Source organism: Myotis lucifugus, unplaced genomic scaffold (genome assembly GCF_000147115.1).
Source record: "Myotis lucifugus unplaced genomic scaffold, Myoluc2.0 scaffold_196, whole genome shotgun sequence".
NCBI lineage: Eukaryota > Metazoa > Chordata > Mammalia > Chiroptera > Vespertilionidae > Myotis > Myotis lucifugus.
Window position 1 is genome coordinate 318604 of NW_005871244.1, and position 20823 is coordinate 339426.

At 43.8% G+C, this 20823-nt stretch overlaps 1 pseudogene; it reads left to right on the forward strand.

Annotated features, from left to right (window-relative positions):
- The first annotated feature begins 20425 nt into the window (after positions 1–20425).
- On the forward strand, positions 20426–20602 carry LOC102421296 (annotated as a pseudogene).
- Positions 20603–20823: the final 221 nt, after the last annotated feature.

A 20823-nucleotide genomic window follows, 5' to 3' on the forward strand; every position in this document is an offset into this window, starting at 1 on the left:
GATGCTATCAGCCTTTGGGTGGCGGGTTTTCTGCCCCGGGCTGAGCACTATCTTACCTTCCACGGGAGCCTCCAAGTGGCACCCGCCCTTGCGGCATTTAACTGGGTGACCGGTGTCCAGGAGAGTGCGGCTTAAAGAGAGAGGGTGGGAGAGGGGGAGAGAGGGAACGCAAAGCCTCTAGCCCAAGGGAGGGCGAGGCTAGATGCTTACCATTTGGGGGCTTTCTTGAACCGGCTCCGGGCTCGCGGTTAGAACTGTCAGCGGCGCTGGGGATCAGCAAGACCAGGTTCTCGTCTCCGGGAGAAAGGATTTCAACGCGAGAGACGGGGAAATTGCAGAGAGCATCAAAGCTGTATTCAAGTACATCCGGGGGTCTAAATCCTGGCCTTTGTTTTATTCTTGCCCCTCCCACGCTTTATGCTAATCTCCCTGCACCATTCGTCCTTTAGCTGGTAGGCTCCCTAGAATTTCGTGGGTCTGCTTAACTGGTGGGCTTCTTAGAATGTCGTGTGTCTGCAAGATGTCCTTTTGGTGCTAAGAGTCATTTTTACTGCACTTCTTTTCCCTGTCTTCGTCTAATTTTGATGGCTGTTTTAGTTTTCTACTCTCCCTTTCCCTTGTTTACTTGAGCATGGGTTTTGTTTTGTTTTTTGGTCAGTTTGTCCTTTATCTCCTCTGCTCATATCTATCTACCTACTCTAACACAAATATATGCTCAATCACTCCTTCTAATGAGTCACCGGATGTGAGGTAGTCTTGGGCACCCCTAACACAGTGGTATAAACTAAATGAATAATTATGAGATATTCTAATTTTATCATCCCCTATTATCTTGAAGGACCTCTATTTTTGGTGTGGAAGAAAGGAAATACAGATATAATCTAGAATAAGTTGACTAAAAAACAACCTATATTCCTGAATTTGAATTGCAAGTAGTATGATCTCATAAGGTAGTTTATTTTTTTTATAAAAAGAATGTGTACTATGCCACTATGAAAAATAAGGAACTTTTACCATTTTCAACAGCATGGATGGACCTGGAGAGCATTATGCTAAGCGAAATAAGCCAGTCAGAGAAAGATAAATATCACATGATCTCACTCATTTGTGGGATATAATGATCAACATAATTTGATGAACAAGAATAGATCCAGAGACATATGGCAGGGGAGGGGGGGGCGGGGAGTTAGAGAGCAACCAAAGGGCTTGTATGCATGCATATTCCCATAACCAATGGACACACACACTGGGGCGGTGGGGGCTTGCCTGGGGTGGGAATGGCTTGGGGGGGGTGTCAAGCAGGGAAGAAGGAGACATATGGAAAACTTTAGACAATAAAAAAATAAATTATTAAAAAAAGAATGTGTGTGTGTGTGTGTGTGTGTATTTCCTAGCTCTGTCTTCTGAAGAGGCCTAGAAAGAATGAGTAACCCTGGCAACCAAGTTGTGAAAAACAAACCAGCATTTTAATTTAATTTTTTCGGAAATGGCTGATTCCAGGTCTGGGACTGAAAATGTAAAGATAACCCTTGAATCTTGTCATCATAACAGATGGTAAGAAAGCTGTCAAGGCCTAGTAGGGTCATGGCTAATGGACCTGGCTTCAGCAGTTTCCCACTGGCCACAGATGAGACCATCTAAGCTCCAAGAAGATAATTGACTTTTGGAGGATGATAGGAAACCAAATAATTTTCTTCAAAACTGGTATATAAAGGGAAAAGAATAAAACCTTTATCCTGCCTTTCCTATATGAACTATAGCATTGGTAACAAAATGATAGATGAGTGAAAGCATCTCTATAAAAGTATTGCAATTAACAAACAAAAAAAAGAACTGTTAGAACTTGAATATCACCACTTTGCAACCACCAATGAATGGATCTAGGCATTGAGCATCTCAGCTGCTAACATCACAAAAAGAATGACACAAGACATTATGTGCCCCCTAATGAGAAGACATGCCACTACCTGTAGAGAGATAAAAATTGAACCAACCCCTAGGCAGTTTGGCTCAGTAGATAGAATGTTGGCCTGCGGACCAAAGAGTCCGGGTTCGATTCTGGTCAAGGGCACATACCTTGGTTGCAGGCTCCTCCACAGCCCAGGCCCTGTTCAGGGCGTGTGCAGGAGGCAACCAATCGATGTGTTTCTCTCACATTGATGTTTCTCTCTGTCTTTCCCTCTCTCTTCCACTCTCTCTGAAAATCAATGAAAAAATATCCTTGAGTGCGGATTAAAAAACAAACAAAAAACTGGAACCAGCTCTGGCCACTGCATCCAACTGCCAATTTGCAGAAAAAAAGAGTACAGAGAAATATGTTAAACTGCTTGTGAAATATATATACTAATTTATATATATATATATATATATATATATATATATATGTATATATATATATATATATAAAACCTAACAATTTTTTTAATAGGCAAGGCTAGACTACAAAGTTTTGGGATGTACACTTCAGTAATATAATGATAAAGAAATGCAACGTGCCCTAGCTGGTTTGCCTCAGTGGATAGAGCATCGGCCTTCAGACTGAAGGGTCCCAGGTTCGATTCCAGTCAAGGGCACATGCCCGGGTTGTGGGCTTGATCCCCAGTAGCGGGCGTGCAGGAGGCAGCCGATCTATGATTCTCTCTCATCATTAATGTTTCTATCTCTCTCTCTCTCCCTCTCCTCTCCTCTCTGAAATAATATATATATATTAAAACATTTAAAAAAAGAAATGCAATGTAATTGTTATAAAGTCAGGGTAATGGTTGATGGGTTAAAATTGGATGGGAGCTTTAGGGGTGAGTGGCAAAGTTCTTTTTTTAATTTGGTAGTAGTTACAAGGGGGGTTGTTTGGTTCTGGCCAAGGGCACATGTCCAGGTTGCAGGCTCAATCCCCAGCAGGGGCTGTGCAAGAGGCAGCCGATCCATGATTCTCTCTCATCATTGATGTTTCTCTCTCTCCCTCTCCCTCTCCCTTCCTCTCTAAAATCAATAATATATATATATATATATATATATATATATGAAATAGTTTTTTAAAAAGAAGAGAAAAAAGAGTAAATAAATAAAAAATATATTTGCATTGACCTATAGGAATTTTTATACTTATCTTTAAAATAAAGTAAGTGAAACGGAAATAACTTCTTTTTATTCTCACACGTAAAAAAAGGAAGAACTGGAATTGAAACTCATTGATTTTACTCAGAATTTCATGGTATTTCCAGTATTTCATCATGATTAAAATCTAGAGTCAATTTTTACTGAACTTTGTATACTGTATCTAGCACTATGGCCTATATCAAGTGCCTCCATGATATATTTGACTAGTAAATTTAAAAAAATTTAAACATTGTCATAAAATACACATAAATAAAAGTTATCATCTTAACCATTTTATATGCTTTTATTGTTGTGTTTTTGTTTGAGAGAGAGAGAGAGAGAGAGAGAGAGAGAGAGAGAGAGAGAAACACATAAATTCCAGGGGATTGAATCTGTGCCCTGACCAGGAATGAGGACACTCAACCAATTGAATCACACTGGCCAGGACACCATCGTAACCATTTTTGAGTGTACAGTTCAGTAGTTTTAAATATTTTCACATTGTTGTACAATCAATCTCCATAACTTTTTCATCTTGCAAATCTAAAACTCTGTTTCCATTAAGCACTAAACTCCCCATTTTTCCTCTTCCCCCAGCCCCTGGAAACCACCATTTTACCTTCTGTCTCTGTGAATTTGACAGCTCTAGGTAATTCATAAAACTGGAACCATACAATATTTGTCTTTTTGTGACTGCCTTATTTCACCTAGCACAGTGTCCTCAATTTGCATCCCAGTAAAAAATTTTAAAATCTTTGTAATTTGAAAATTTTCAAACATACACAAAATAAAGGAATGATATAATGAGCTCCTAGGCACTGCTATCCAGCTCTAAATTTGCTCTTTGAGTTTTATATATTTCATGAATTATTAGCGTTTTTTCACATTTTCTTATGAAAATATTCCAACATCCAGAAAAGTTCAAAAAATTGTGATGTGAATACCCACACACCTATCATCTAGATTATAAAATTAAAATTTTGTTATATTTACTTTATCAATAGTTTGCTTTAGCTCTATCACATATTGCTATATTTGATACATCTCTCCATCTCTCCATCCCTCTATCAACCAATCCATCTTAGTGGGTGACAATACTTGTAAACATGTTAAATTCTAAATGTAAGTTGTAAATGACCTGATGCCATTGGGACTGGGAAGAGAGCCTCAGGTCAGATGTCTCAGTTAGCAGTGCAAACACATGCTGAATGGCACACCCGGGAATGCCAGGTGCTATGGGAAGTGGTCCATATACATGGTCTCATCTCAGCGAAGTCTAAGAGGTAGGTGTCTTATGTGGTCTTACACCTGGGGAAACAGACCCAGAGAGATCAGAACAGCGAGGAGCTCATACACTGGTTGAGTAGTAGAGTCAGGATTCAAACCCAAGTCCTGCTGTGCGCAGCAATCCCTTGGGTCCAGCTCTGTGCTGCTCAAAAGGGCCTGTGAGGATGAGTCATGGATACAGGAAAAAGACTTACAAAGGTCAGAGAGGAGGAGGTTTCGGGGTTGGGTGAAAAAGGTGAAGAGATTAAACTTTGTATTGTCTTGAGCCACAAATTTTGTGGTAATTTATTACAGTAGCAACAAGAATATCCTACCTCATTATTTTTAACTGCTATACTGTTGATACTCCCTGATCTCTTCTCTGTCCTTATGGTTTTTTGTTTTTCTTTTTACCAGAACATCATATAAATGGAATCATCAGGAAAATTTGCTCTGAGCCTGGCTTCTTTCGCTCAGCATAATTGAGATTCATCTATATTGATGCACAAATCAATGGTTCATTCCTTTTTCTTGCTGAGTAGCAATACTCAGCGTTCAGAAAAGGTGGGTCTTACTTGCCTGTGGAGCCCACTTGCAACAGCAAGCCTGATGGGGCCACGTCTCCCCTGACAGGATGACCCTCTCAAACCAGCATTGGCCTCTGCTGTGTCTTGGTATTGGGTCAATCAGCATCACACAGAGAGCCCCACAGGCCCAAAACTGAGGATTATTTCTGTTTGTAAAACAGAAACCCAGCTGGGCACCTCCTGTTCCCTGTGTTCTCAAATGCACTGGGAAGGTTAAATTTCCTCCCAGCAGGAAGGCCACAGAGGTGACTCTGGTGGTGAGAAGGAGTCAAGCTGGGTGATGACGGTAGAGGGGACCCTCCCTCTATCTCAGGTTGTCACCAGCCTGGCCTTTGCTTCCAGGGACAGAGATCCAGTACCAGGAGTCTCAGGAGGCCCTGGTCATGCCAAAATGTCAATGCAAAAGTCCATTGACAGTAGTTCTTCCAATCATTACTTGCCTTGGTGTCACAGAGGGTGGCCTGTCAGACATCTGACGTCCTGATGAAGGCAGGTTCTCACTCAGGTGAAGGCACTTGAGAACTCCATACACAGGCTGTCCATCTGCCCGGGCTGTCTCAGCTGGCTGCCTTGCAGCCTCACCCCCTGCCCACTGATGATTCTGGAAGGTCATTCCACCGTCCGGTCTAATTAGCATGTTAGCTCTTTATTATATAGGATAACCATGCTGGCCATTTGTATGTCATCTTTGAAGAAATATCTGTTCAAGTATTTTGACCATTTTTTAATCAGGTTATTTGATTTTGCTGTTGAGTTGTAGGAGTTCTTTGTATATTCTAGATATTAACCCCTCATCTTATATATGACTTGCAAAATATTTTCTACCATTTCATAGGTCACCTTTCACTCTCTTGATTGTGTCATTTGATGAACAGAAGTTTTTCATTTTTATAATATCCAATTTACCTATGTTTCCTTTTTGACCTATATTCTTATAGTCATATTCAAGAAATCATTTCAAATTCAATATCATGATGCTTCCCTCTAAAATTTCTTTAATGAGTTTTATAGTTTTAGGTTTCACATTTAGGATTCAGTTCTTGTATGGGTTGCATTCCTGCTATAACAGCAGAGTTGTGTAGTTGTGACAGACTGGATGGTGCACAAAGTCTAAAATATTTACTGCCTGGCCATTTACAGGAAAACTTTACTGACCTCTGGAGTTCATAAACAGTTTTATGGGGTGGCTTTACCAATTCTTCCCTCTGGGGAGAAACGTAGGTTCCACCTACTGGGAGCACAGCTCCACCTATTGGAGAGGAAAGTTGCCCTTCTTCAGGGTTTTGGCTCCTATGAGGTCCCCTTTGGCCACTGCATGCCACCCTGAGATTGCTTTAGGGGACTAAGCATAGGAGACTAGAGAAAATAAAATAGTGGGGGATTTCCACATTCTCTGAGCATTAGGCATTCCTTCTTTTCTTTCTTTTTTTGTTTTTGTTTTTAAGCAGACAGTCTAAATACTACAGTTGTTTTGTTAATTCAGTGGAATTGTTTCCCAAGAGCATATAGACAGGCTCATTAACTGAAGCTATTTTTAAAGCCCCAATCAAGCTGCGAGATTCACAGGAGTCACTGTCACTTTTTAAAGTTCTTAATTAGTTGCTCTTATCAGGTTGTTTTCCTTTATGTGGATCCCTAGGCACTGAGCCTCCTTTTAGCGTCGCTTTGGAGCCGGAAGAATTTGTTCCTCTGGGATTTTGCTTTTCTGATTAAAATTTGAGACGTAATCCAAAATGTCAATGCAAAAGTCCATTGACAGTAGTTCTTCCAATCATTACTTGCCTTGGTGTCACAGAGGGTGGCCAGTCAGACATCTGACGTCCTGATGAAGGCAGGTTCTCACTCAGGTGAAGGCACCTGAGAACTCCATACACAGGCTGTCCATCTGCCACGAATTTCCTCTCTTCAGGAGGGCCAAGGGTGCCCTACTTGCAAGTCATCCATGATGGAGATTACAGTCTGATGAGGCAGGTGGCCATCACACAGAGTAAAATCAGGTTTGATCACAGGAAAGCTTTAAGGAAGGTAATTGCACCTTTCTGGTGCTAAGTTTACCCTGATTCTCCCTCCCTGATAAAAACGGAGGCGTCCTTCCCTCTCCCCTCCCATTCTTCAGACCAGAAATAAAGGCCTGGACCTCAGTCAGCACCACAGTGCTCATGTGCAGTTTTTTTAAAAATATACTTTATTGATTTTTTACAGAGAGGAAGGGAGAGGGATAGAGAGTTAGAAACATCTATGAGAGAGAAACATCGATCAGCTGCCTCCTGCACACCCCCTACTGGGGATGTGCCTGCAACCAAGGTACATGTCCTTGACCAGAATCGAACCTGGGACCCTTCAGTCCACAGGCCGACACTCTATCCACTGAGCCAAACTGGTTAGGGCCTCATGTGCAGTTTTAACCTGTATTTACTTCAGGCTGGAGCATACTAAACAAACAACAAAAAAAAAAGGTAAATTCACTGCCAATTAAGTGGAACTTCATATTCTGATCTTCTTCCCCAGTCCTTCGGCCACTATTTACTTTTCTGAGCCCTCAGTTAGCTGGGTCCTGCATGTTGTCCAGGCTTTAGAGCTCAGCTAAATCTGTCAGGTACGGATTTTAATGTGCACCTAAGTTTCCTCTGCAATGTGCAGCCAGTGGCGTCTCTGCTCAGATCTTGTTTTGTTTTGTGTTTTGTGCTTAAGGATTACTTTTGAGGGGTCACCCCCCTTGTCTGTACAACTTAGTGCTCAGGCAAAGATTGAGCAGAGGTTATGCAAAAACATGTCAAGTCACGTTTGACTTGCCTTGTTGCTGGAGAGTACATTCAAATCTCAGGACTTTTACAAGTGTGCCCTGGCTTTTATTTTTTTCACTGAGCTTGCTCGTGTGCCCTCTGTGCATACACAGGCTCCGTAAGCCAGAGATACGTGGGGGGTTGGGGTCTCTGAACTCTGCTACGCATGCACATAGGCTCCGGTCTGCCTAAGTCTTAGGGGGAGTCTATCAGGTTCCCAGTGGATGTCTCACCTCCCAGATCTCCATGTTAGATTCCGGCTTATTAGTCCATTGCTTGCCCCCCAAGAGGCTGTAAGGTGTAGCTAATGTTGCTGCTGGCCCCCTTCCTTTGTTTGCTGCTAAGATAGTCACTTAAACTGGCTATGCTCCAAGTTATGTGAGCCATCTCCAGCAGCTGCAGCAAAGCTTGCTGTTTTCCTGGCCTGCCCTGGCCTGGTTGAACTACTGCCCCGACAGCACTGATGGAAGGATGGGCGCCACACCGGAAAAACCTCCACAAATGGAACTGCTCTGGGCCGAACTTGAACAGTTTTGATGAATAAAACACTTCTCAGTGCGGAGTATGCATTTGGTCTAATGCCAGAGCCCTGAAATGGTTATTTTGGACAGTTTTTTCCAGCTCTTAAAGCTGATTTGGGGGGAGAGGATTTATCAGCCTCCTTACTCCATCATGCCAGAATCAGAAGTCCGGCTCAAGTTGTATAAAAAAGCAAAAATAATAGAAGAAAACAGCATACCTGCCACCAGCCCCAGATCTCACGTTAAAATCAAGACAGTTCACAGGGACAAGGATGTTTGTCTCTTCATAGGCATCCTCCAACCCAAACATCTGCTGCCTGCTGACAGCATGATTCAGATGCCACACATTCCTACCCAGCACAAGCTCTTCCTGATTACAAGGACACCTCACTGTTATCTTCCTCTGAATTTCAGAATGGAATTCCCATGACTTTTAACCTCTAGAAATCCTAGGAATCCAGTCATATCCCCCAAGTGGAATGTACATGGTGGCAGGAAACTGTACAACCAGACCCAATGTGCTTACAAAAAAGTCTCCCATGTTATTATTTTCAACCTTTCTATTTCTTTCAAGTGTTTCCATTTTAAACTGAATATAGCTGTATTTCACTTACATATCCAATCCGAAATTTTCTGTCATTATGTGAGTTTAATCATTTACATTCAGTGTAATTCTTTGATCTTATTTCTAGTACAGTGGTTCTCAACGGGGGGCAACTTTGCTCCCCCCAAGGGACATTTGGCAATGTCTGGAGACACTTCCTGATTTTCACAATGTGGGAGTGATGGTACTACTGGCATCTAGTGGGTAGAGGGCCAGGGATGCTGCTAAACAACCTACAATGCGCAGTATGGTCCCCCAAAGAAGTTGTTCTAGATCAGTGATTCTCAACCTGTGGGTCACGACCCCTTTGGGGGTAGAACAGCCCTTTCACAGGGGTCGCCTAAGACCATTGGAAAACACATATGTAATTACATATTATTTTTGTGATTAATCACTATGCTTTAATTATGTTCAATTTGTAACAATGAAATTGGGGGTCACCACAACATGAGGAACTGTATTAAAGGGTCGCGGCATTAGGAAGGTTGAGAACCACTGTTCTAGATGTTTGGGGGTTATATATTTTATTTCTCAATAGCTGTCTTCTAGGGACATAATCATTGACATTGCTGGGCTGTGAATCACTGACCCGCTACACACTCAATAAATGACCACCCCGAATGCTCCATCTGCTAATTTCTAAAACCTCCTAATCAGTGCCTCACATGCTCAGCAATGCTGACCTCAAAATCTGGTGCTTATCCTATCTAATAATAGACAAACATGGTAATTGACCATACCTTCGCTATGCCTCCCATTGGCTAATCAGTGAGATACGCAAATTAACCACCAACAAAGATGGTGGTTAATTTGCATATGTAGGCGCGAAGTGGAGGAGCGAAGACTGAAGGTGCCTCCGGCCAGAGCAAAGGCCTGGGTCCCGGGTGCTGGCAGCCAGGGGAAAGGAAGGCCTATTGCACGAATCTTTTCATGCAACAGGCCTCTAGTTAACAAATATTGATCCAGAATTGCTTCTATCTTTGTCCCCAGGAAACCCACTTGCTTGATCCCCAAAGCCCTTAATTACTGACCCTTAACCACTAAGAGGCATATATTTCATAAGACTAAGACCCCACATCAACCATGCAAAACATAAGCCAACCTGAAATCACTAGTCATAGAGCCCCTAACCATTGACCCTCAGAGCATCTACATCCCAGACTCCCTTCAATCACTACCTTGCAGACAACCATAATCATTGACTTCCATAGGCCTCTCAATCATTCACCTACACATATACCCCAATCAACAACTCTCACAAGCCCTCAGTTGCTTTAAGCAACAAATCTCCATTTTCCTGACCTCTAACCCTTAATCAATAGATCTCAAATCATTGACCCAATAGACACTTAAAAACTGGGTAGTTCAAGGGGACTAAGAAATTTACTATCTTAATCATTTTTAAGTGTACAATCCAGTAGTGTTAAGTATATTCACATTGTTGCATAACAGATCTCAAGAACTTTTTCATCTTGCAAATTGAAGCCCTATTTATTTATTATTATTTTTGAAGCCCCATTTATTAAACAACAAGTCTTCATTTTCCTTTCTCCCAGGCTCTGCTGACCACCCTTCTACTTTTTGTTTCTATGAATTTGACTACTCTAGGTACCTCATAAAAATGGAATCATACAGCATTTGTCTTTTTGTGACTGGATTATTTCATTAGCATAATGTTCTCAAGGTTCATCCATGTTGTAGCATGTGACAGGTTTTCCTTTTTTAAGGCTGAATAATATTCCATTGTATGTATATACATTTTGTTTATCTATTCACCCATTGATGGACACTTGGGTTGCTTCCACCTCTTGGTTATTGTGAACAGTGCTTCTATGAACATGGGTGTACATGTCTCTATTATTTCGCTTTTTCCAGAATGTCATATAGTTGGAATTATAGAGTATGTAGTCTTTTTTTAAATACATTTTATTGATATTTTACAGAGAGGAATAGAGAGTTAGAAGCATCGATGAAAGAGAAACATCGATCAGCTGCCTCCTGCACACCTCCCACTGGGGACGTGCCCACAACCAAGGTATATGCCCAACCAAGGTATATGCCCTGTTTATTACAATAAAAAACATTAAAATATTATAGAGACAGTAAAACGATCAGTGGTTGCCAGAGTTTCATGAGGAGACTGAAAGATAAATAGGTGGAGCACGGAGGATTTTGGGGGCCATGATACTGTAATTCTAGATACATGTCATTATACATTTGTCCAAACCCATAGAATGTACAAAACAAAAAGTGAACCCCAGTGTAAACTATGGACTTGTACATTAAATAATGCAATAGAAAATCTAGAACCTGAACAAAAAATAGCATTATGACAACACAATACACCAAAAGAGGTATGTGGAAAGCATATGAGAAGGGAATGTGAATAATAAAAATACTTTTAGGGTATTTCTATCCTGCCAGCCAGGGTCCTGGCACAAAACATATTGGCATCCTCAAACTGGGTAGTTCAAGGGGACTAAGAAAATTGCAGAAGTGTGGGCAGGGGTAGGGAAGCCACAGAGACTGGGTAGTACCCTGGGTCTAAAAATCAGAAACCCTGCCGAAACCGGTTTGGCTCAGTGGATAGAGCGTCGGCCTGCGGACTGAAAGGTTCCGGGTTCGATTCCGGTCAAGGGCATGTACCTGGGTTGCGGGCACATCCCCAGTAGGAGATGTGCAGGAGGCAGCTGGTCGATGTTTCTCTCTCATCGATGTTTCTAACTCTCTATCTCTCTTCCTTCTTCTCTGTAAAAAATCAATAAAATATATTTTAAAAAAATAAAAAATAAAAACCAGAAACCCTTTAGGACCAGTCGATGGCTTGGAGGGGGAAGTGGAGAGAGACAGATAGAGACAAAGGCTGCCGTCCAGGCACTGGGAATGTGAGCACATGAAGCATGGATCACTCCACAGGGACGTGATGTTCCCATACAGCAAAGTACACATGGGGATCTCAGGCACCACTTGTTCCCTAGCCAGACCCAAACTAGCCCAGCGCCTCCCAATGATCTCACACCTCCTTCCCAGTTGACTGCTCACCCCAGGTTAATCCCCTAACTCTGAGCATCCCCTGCTGCTTAATTTAACTCCAAACCTGGTCACATCAATGACAAGTCAACCATGATGTGCAGGGAGGTAGTTTGCAGATTTCTCTGGTCCCGATATTGTAAATAGCTACACACACACACACACACACACACACACACACACACCCCTCCAGTTCCATCTCTATATGTACTCTCTTTGTTTATCTGTTTCCCTGTTGTCTGTCTACAAATATATAGAAAAAAATAAGCCTGGTGATTTTATTGGGACAATGGGAATATGGGTGCCTTTTAAAATGCTTTATGCTGTTCTGTTTACTCTGAATATTTATAATTAGCAGAGATCAATTTATGAACAGAACAAGTTATACAGCTACTCACATTTTCTAAAAGTATCCAAAAGTCCTGCCAATAAAATCATTTATAATTGTTCTATTTACTTGCTGGAGTCATTTGCTACCCAAAGGCTCTGCCATTACTTATCTTCAGTTTTCATATTAAAACCTTGTAAGAAGACTCTGCTTGTGTGGATCCCAAATCATACGTAACCCATTCCTCTGCTTGTGTAGCTCATGGCGAGAATTGAGACTGAGGGGTGATTATCATGGAATCTGGGTAACAGATTTAAAAGCCAGTTTCATTTTCTAACAGCTCCTGTAACCTTGGAAAAGCTACTTAATCCCAGTTTCCTCACCTCTCAAATAGACGTAATAATGCCTACCTGACATGATTGTCATAAGGATTGAGTAAAGTAAGAGATGAACTTTTAAAAAAAATATTTTATTGATTTTTTACAGAGAGGAAGGGAGAGGGATAGAGAGTCAGAAACATCGATGAGAGAGAAACATCGATCAGCTGCCTCCTGCACGCCCCCTACTGGGGACGTGCCCACAACCAAGGTACATGCCCTTGACTGGAATCGAACCTGGGACCCTTCAGTCCGCAGGCCAATGCTCTATCCACTGGGCCAAACTGGGTACGGCCACTCCCCCAGTTTATATTGTAGCTGCTTCCGCTTCATCCCCCAAGGAGCACAGGCTTAGCAGACAGGTTTGCTTTGGCCAAAAAGGCGGCTCTTTCAGCAGCTTGGTCAGAAGCTGTGTCCCAGTCCCCATGTAGCCAGAGCTGTAGATCAGGTCCCATGCACAGCATGAGACCACTCTTTGGCTACTCCATTGGGTTGGAAGGATGAAGACAGAATGCCCCTTCCTCCTTTGACAGAGATGCCAAGTTTGTCCTACACCCATCTGGAGAGCATTGGGTCATCTGCCAGCCTGGGCCCAATATATTCAAGTGGAATTTACTTTAAGGGACCATAGCCTGGGTAGTGCCTGATGATAACTATAAAATATAGTTTACACTTTGACATTTTAAAATGTGTCTTTTATTTAATTTTTATTTTTTAAAAAATATTTTTATTGATTTCAGAGAGGAAGGGAGAGAGAGATAGAAACATCAATGATGAGAGAGACTCATTGATTGGCTCCCTCCTGCACACCCCACACTCGGGGATGGAGCCCACAACGTGGGCATGTGCCCTTGACCGGAATCAAACCAGGATGCTTCAGTCCGCAGACCGACACTCTATCCACCGAGCCAAGCCAGCTAGGGCTAAAATGTGTCTTTTAAAATCTTGCTTGTAAAAAGAAACCTTGCTTGTCGGTTTGCCAATATTTTAACTTATATTGGAGACCGTTTAATGTATGCTGTATTCCACAAAGATATATTGAGCACCAGATGTGTACCCAGCACTTGTTGCCTCTGTCTTTTTACTTCCATCTCATCTATTACACCAAAGCCTCTGGGCCCACAGGGACACACCAGGTGCTCTGTACTCGCCATTAGGGCTCAGGGCCCAAGGCTCAGGGGCATAGATTGCCCTGAACACCATCAGCAACGTGAGGAGGATTTGGGAATGGAAAGCTGCCTTCTTTGATACGTAAACCTATGAGGAAAAATGCAGTTACCAGAAAACTGTAGGTATTTTTTTATAAAAAGAAAGGGACTTGGGGAGGGTGGGAGAGGGAAAAGCAGTGAAGAAGCCAAGTGGAGCATGTGTATGCCCCTAAAGCCAGCCGCAGATAGATTCTTCAATTCATTCGATCAGCTGAGAGATGGTTAACTATTTTGAGCAGAGAAATATTAAGAGATGATTTCAAGAAGCCTATGGAGTAAGATTTGAGGTTTGGTGTATATGTGTGTGTGGGAGGGGGTCTTAAGGATAAGGGATACTTGAGCACAGGGGTGGGGAGCAGAGCACTTTGGGTTGCAGGGATGTGTAGGGTCTACACCCAAGAGCCTGGGGACAGCTGACATGACATCACTGAGGAGCGCTCGTGTATGTGCCCAACTCAAGCCCTGCCCAGGCTCCCCCTCCTGCCAGCCACAGCCCCTGACGCAGCTTGCTTCTTTGATTTGTAGAAAGAAAAGGCTGCGTTTTATTTTAGGGCAAATTTACATATTGTATGAACGTGAAAGGTATGGAAAAGCATCGCCACGCCTGTAAAAAGCCACTGTTCATATTTAAGGGGAATCTTTGTTGTCATTCCTTCTCTGTGTGTCATTGACGTTTTTACATAGAGACCCATGTGTAGCTTGCATTTATCACTTCAATATAATATGAACATAATTTTTCACGATGCTACATAGTCTTGATAAATAACATTTTAAATGGTTTCATATTTTTAGAAAGAACATCTGCTCTGGTTTCCTTAATAATAATCAGTTATTATTCCCTAACTGATATTTCCAATGCCTCCTTTCTCACAAATAAAGCTTGGATAAAGATCTTTACAACACACACACTCTCTGTCTACTGATCTGTCACCTAGTAAAAGATGAATATGGGCGAGAAGATGGAGAAATGGGCGAGAAGATGGAGGATGCTGGGGAGGAGCGGGGTGAAGGGCCCAGGTCCGGAGGGGCGGGGCGGAAACTGGCGTGAGCGGGGCTGTCAGCACTGCAGTGGTTGCTGGAGGAGGCGGGACAGCCCTGAGTCAGAAGGCGGAGGCCAGCCCTCCGTACTGCGGGAGAAGTGGCGGGCGCTTTGCCGCATTGCACTTGGCCTTGGCCTCAGGCGGTCTCTGGCGCCCCCTGCCGTTCACACTATAAACCTGCAAGGGGCGGCTGCTCCTAGTTCTCTTTCCCTTCACTGTGGCTTCCTCCATTTTGCTGCTTCACGGCTTTTCCCTCTCCCTCGCTCCCAGTCCCTTTCTTTTTTTTAAATATTGAGAGAGAGAGAGAGAGAGAGAGAGAGACAGAGAGACAGAGAGACAGAGAGACAGAGAGAGAGAAACATCCACGAGACAAAATCATCCATAGGCTGCCTCCTGCATCCCCCTAATGGGGATCCAGCCGGCAATCTGACTGGGAATCGAACCAGTATCCTCTTGGTTCATGGGTTCATGCTCAACCATTAAGCCACACCGGCTGGACCCAGTCCCTTTCTAGTGTCCGCTTGTCAGTTTAGGGGTCTGGACTGAAGTAGCCCCTTACGGAATTAATTGCTGTCATTAGACCCAGGGGAATGAGCAGGCCCAAAGGGGAGGGGGGCGGGACAGCTGGCCACTTGGGACGGGAGAGGGGCTAATCTTGAGCTGGCACCGCATGCCTCCTGCTCCCCGAGCCCCTTCTTGCAGTTCCTGGCCTCTCGCTCTCTGTGGCCCTGGGAGGAGATGCCAGAAAAGAATGAATGAACCTGGGCTGCGATGGGGACTTCGAAGCCTTGGCCCCTTGTAGCCCCCTCCTGTGGGCAGAGGGTAGAGGAAGTGAGAGGAGATGGCCCAGGCCTGGGGTCTTTGGGGCTGGGACCTGCCGTTGTCAAAGAAAACCCAGAGCTTGGCAGTAGGTAAAGTGGTAAAAACAGATTTTATTCAGGACTATTGCAATAGAACCATGTTCACTTCTGAATACAGCATGAGCATGTGGAAATTTATAGGGGGTGTGTCGGTGGATGGAAAATTACTAAGAGGAAACATCAGGGGTAAAGGGGATTCTGGGTAAATTGACCTAAAAGAATTCTTGCTGAAGGCAGGCCAGGGCGATCAGATCACCTGGGGGATGTGGAAGAGGAGGAATCCAATCAAATATGGGGGGGGGGGTAGGGGTTCTAGCTAAACTGACTTAGCAGGATTCTTGCTACTAGAAAAATTGGGCAATGCAGACAGGAACACAGAAATTCAAAAGTCGAGGGCTAGCTGAGTTCAGGGGAGCCAGAGTAGAGTTTGATCAAGGAGAGAATCTTTGACACTCCTCCCTGGCCAAGGACTCCAGAAATACTTAATAGTGACACTTCCAGACAACAGGACAATTGTTCAGGAGCAGTGGGAGGGGCTTATGGGAGACAGAAGGCAGCCACCTCTCTGTGCCCTTTGCAGGTGTCTAGAATTCAGGCTGCCTAGCTTCAATAACACCCCCTTCCCAGTTCAGAATTACCTCAAATATGCACCTGGCTCCTGGCCTGAGGGCCTTCTCTTGGTTCAGTTCCCAGGCTGAGTCATTCCATGGAGCCAGGAAGGACCTCAGTGACACTCCACAAGCACAGAGTCAAGTCACCCCGGGTGAGGGGTTCATTTAGCATTCTCTCGACCAGAATCCCCATTGACAAGTTTCTGTGTACCTTTTGTGCTTGGACCAAGCTATCCCTCCTGCTGTCCCAGATCAGGGGCCAGATAGCCTGGCCCAAGACACCTAGGAATGGTTTCCAGGCAAGGCATGACTCCCAGCAGCCAAACATGAAAGTTGATTCCAGAATCCAGCCAGCTGATGCCCCAGGAACTCTACAGACCTTCCAAGCACAGCCAGTTCACCAGGAGGGCTGCCTGGAGGAGGAGGAAGGGTGCAAACACTAGAGCCCAGTGATCCTAGCCTGGACACTGATTCATGCACACAACGTAGATCTTAGAGGCTAGGTACGTGACTGAACCTCACAAAGCCTGAGGATCTATACACATTTGTCCATTTATTCTTCTATCCACACATTCAGCAAGTATGTGTAGAGCTCTCAGGCTGTTGGAATAAGAAGGAGCTCGAAGGAGGAAGGAAGAAAGATGGCATTATGGCCAAGTGGAGCCAGCAAGCATGTGGAGGGGAAGCTGGGAAGACTTGGTCAGGAGGGGGCCAGAAAATGCTGCTCCCATGAAATTACCTTAGAACTAAGCTGTGGGAGGTGAGGAAGAATTTACCAAGTTAACAAAGAAGGTCTGGGCTCCCTTGGCAAAGAAAAAGGTGCTCAGTGGCCCAGCCCCAAGTTCTAGCTCTCAGAGCCCAAGGCTGTCCCAGAGCAGGGAGGCGGGTGAGGTGGGCAGCAGCCAGAGCATGGAGGACAAATGTGAGGAGAGGAATTTTGTCAGACTAGTGTTGGGCAGGTTGACCACTGGCAGTGTGGAGGGGCATCTGGGGGGAGAAAAATGGAAGCGGGGAGTTAGGACTGGAGTTGGCGCCTGAACTCAGTACCCTGAGAAACAGAGATCTTTTTGCCTTTAGAAGACTGGCTTTCGCCAAGATTCCCTCCTCACTACAATCAACGACAATTTTTAAATATGCCAGTGCTCCTGGAATCTGAGGATGAGCCATTTGTTAGGATTTCTGCAAATGTATTTGACCCAAACCATGTGTGAATAAAGTTGGTGTTCTTTAAAGAAGTCTTCCCTTAGAACAGGCTGGTAACTCCTCAGAGTTCTGCCTGTTAGTTTGGGGGTCTCATCTGGTCAGTGATTCACAATCTCTCCAGCTTCCAAATACTGCCGAGTGGAGAGTATCTGCCTCACTTTTTCTCTTTCCCAAGTCCCAGCCAGGTCCGGGGTAACTGGGGACTGTGGATGGGGGAGGCCAAGTACAGGGAGCAGGGTGGCATCTCAGTCTCTGCTTTTCCTCAGAACTGGAGGTACTTCTTGGTAATGAGGTGGAGCCCAATCTCCTTGAAAGTGACTCTCTTTCCTGCATGTGTTTAACTGATGTCAAAGATGACAGCTAAGTGTAGGGGAAGAAGGAATAGTAACACTGAAGGGGCAAGGGCTGACAGGGACTCAAGAGCTCCCTCATTGCCTTTGATCCAGACATTAGGTACCATGCCTGTCATTTGTCGATGCTCTTTGCTACCATTGCTGGGTTTGAATAAAGTTGGAAATGTTTTGACTTTGTCTATGAAGGCAAATACACAAAATGAAAGAAAAGTCTGGAAGCAAAGAGAATAATTTAGGAAATGAAAATCATAATCCAGGTGAGAGGGGATGAAGACTTGAATTAAGGCAGGAAGTGTGGGGGAAAGAAAATACAAATACTCCTTTTGCAAGATTCTTGTGAACTTGAAAGTAGATTGCCTAGAGGAAAACAGCCACCATGGAACCTGGCATACAATAGGTGTCAAATAAATGCTAGGTTTCTACCCTTCCCCTCTCTGGGGCAAATTTTGTCAGAAAGCAGGTCTGTGAGTGCTCTTGTGGGTACAGGCCAGGAGGTAAGACTTGTTCTGGTTCCTGATACTTCAGCAAGGTTCCAGAGAGATGCCAATGCTCTTGTCAGCTCTGGGAAGGGCTTCTGGGAGAGAGGGAGAACAGGAGGTGACCTAGTTAGCCAGGCTGACACACCCTTCCCAAGCAGCCTTCCTTTCATGTTAGTCATATCATTTGCCTTCTGCCATTCAAAGGCTTCTTCTGAGGGTGGGGGTTGCTGTGGGAGCTCTGTCTGCTCTTTGAGAGCTTTATAGATTCCCACCATCCTGTGCCCATGGCCACTCACCCTACCTTGGCAGCTTCCCAACCACTTGTCCATCTTGAATTCAGCCAACCAACCACCTATTCTTCCCCCCCAAAAGCCTCACTCTGCTCTAAAGTTTTACAACACAGGGAGTGAAGTGGATGTGAGGAAGGAGGCAGAGACTGTAATATCCCACAACTCAAGCATTGTCCTCCTGACCTCACCATGGTCTTTCAAAAGCAACCCAACCTCCAGCTATCAGACAAGAACTGGAAATGATCCAAATGTCCATCAATGGGTAAAGGAATAAACAAACTGTGGATAGCCATACAATGGAAGACTGCTCAGCAATACAAAGGAATGAATATTGATAAACACAATGATATCAAGGAATTTCAAAATAATACTGCTGCATGAAAGAAGTTACACAAAAAGAGTACATATTGTATGAATTCATTTATATAAAACTAGAGGCTCAGTGCATGGATTTGTGCACCGGTGGGGTCCTTGGCCTGGCCTGCACCCTATTGTAATCTGGGACCCCTTGGGGTATGTCAGAGGGCCAGTTTCGGCCCGATCCCCAAAGGCCAGGCCAAGGGACCCCACCAGTGCACGATTCCATGCACCAGGCCTCTAGTATGCATATAAGATCTTTCTTTAATCTCTTCCTGCCCTCACCCCTCCCCACTTCCTTCTGAGATTCATCAGTCTGTTCCATGTTTCCATGCCTGTGGTTTCTGCTCCTGCATTGAGCGTCTGTCTGCCCCTTGGTGGTCAGTGCGGGTCATATCTACTGGATGGTCAGCCAGTCGGCTGGTCAGCCAGTCAGCTGTTCACTTAGGCTTATATAGAGAGAGAGATTCTAGAAAATGCAAGCTAATCTATGGCGACAGAAAGCAGATCAGTGGTTGCCTGGGGTGTTGTAGGGACAGGGAGGACGAGAAGGGAGGGATTACAAAGAGAATGTGGTGATGGTTTCACTGATGTATACATTAAATTTATCAAATCATACACTTTAAATATGTGCAGCCCTAGTTGGTTTAGCTCAGTGGATAGAGCGTCGGTCTGGGGACCAAGGGGTACTGTGTTCGATTTCAGTCAAGGGCACATACCTTGATTGCAGGCTCCTCACTAGCCCGGGCCCTGGTCAGGCTCATGAAAGAGGCAACCAATTGATGTGTTTCCCTCACATCAATGTTTCTCTCTGTCTTTCCCTTTCTCTTCCACTCTCCCTAAAATAAAATAAAGTAAAATAAAATAAAAATAAATGTGTGCAATTTATTGTATGTCAAATATATCTCAATAAATATTATTTCTTAAAAGATGTGTTTACCCAACTAAAAATGCAGGCAAAATAAGAACATTTTAGAAAATAAAGTCAAAGCAAGTTTATTACCAACAGACTATCACTAAACTACCTTCTAAATGGTGAGGAAGGGTGATACCACAAGAAAGGTTGGAGGTGAAAGGAAGAATGAAAACAAGAAATTGACAGATTTGTGATTAACCATTATCATCTGCTTCTATCCAATATTCTACTGGAAGTCTTAACTAGGGAAGGAAGAAAAAAGGGGTATATAATACCAGTCGGTGTAAGGATAGAAAAATTACTGTTATATATAAGAACATATAATTGTCTATACAGAAAACTCAATACTCTATAAAGAAAGAATTAGAAATAATAAGAGATTCCATAGAAGTTGCTGTACCATAGGCTAGATACACCCAAATCCATTGCATTTCTATACACTAGCAATAAACATTTAGACAACATAATTAAAAAATAGCATCTCAAGCTTTCCTTTTGCCTCATTGCTACAGAAAGAGCAAGATGGGTCACCAGCAGCTCTACTGGAGCCATCCGAGAAAATTTGGCCAGGGTTCTCGCTCTTGCCGCATCTGCTCACACCTCCACGGTCTGATCGGGAAGTACGGCCTCAACATGTGCCGCCAGTGTTTCCGTCAGTACTCGAAGGACACGGGCTTCATTAAGTTGGATTAAGTGGGCATCTCTCCTGATCCAGGCTTTGCCGAGAACTGCAGGACTTTGGCCAAATCCTTGAACCTGTCTCCTCATTTTTAAAGAATTGCCACAAGCAAATGAATAAAATTGGACTCCTATCTTAATACCATACACAAAAACCAACTCAACATGGATTAGAGGCTTAAGTGTAAGACCTGAAACTGTAGAACTCCTAGAAGAAAACATAGGGTAAATGCTTC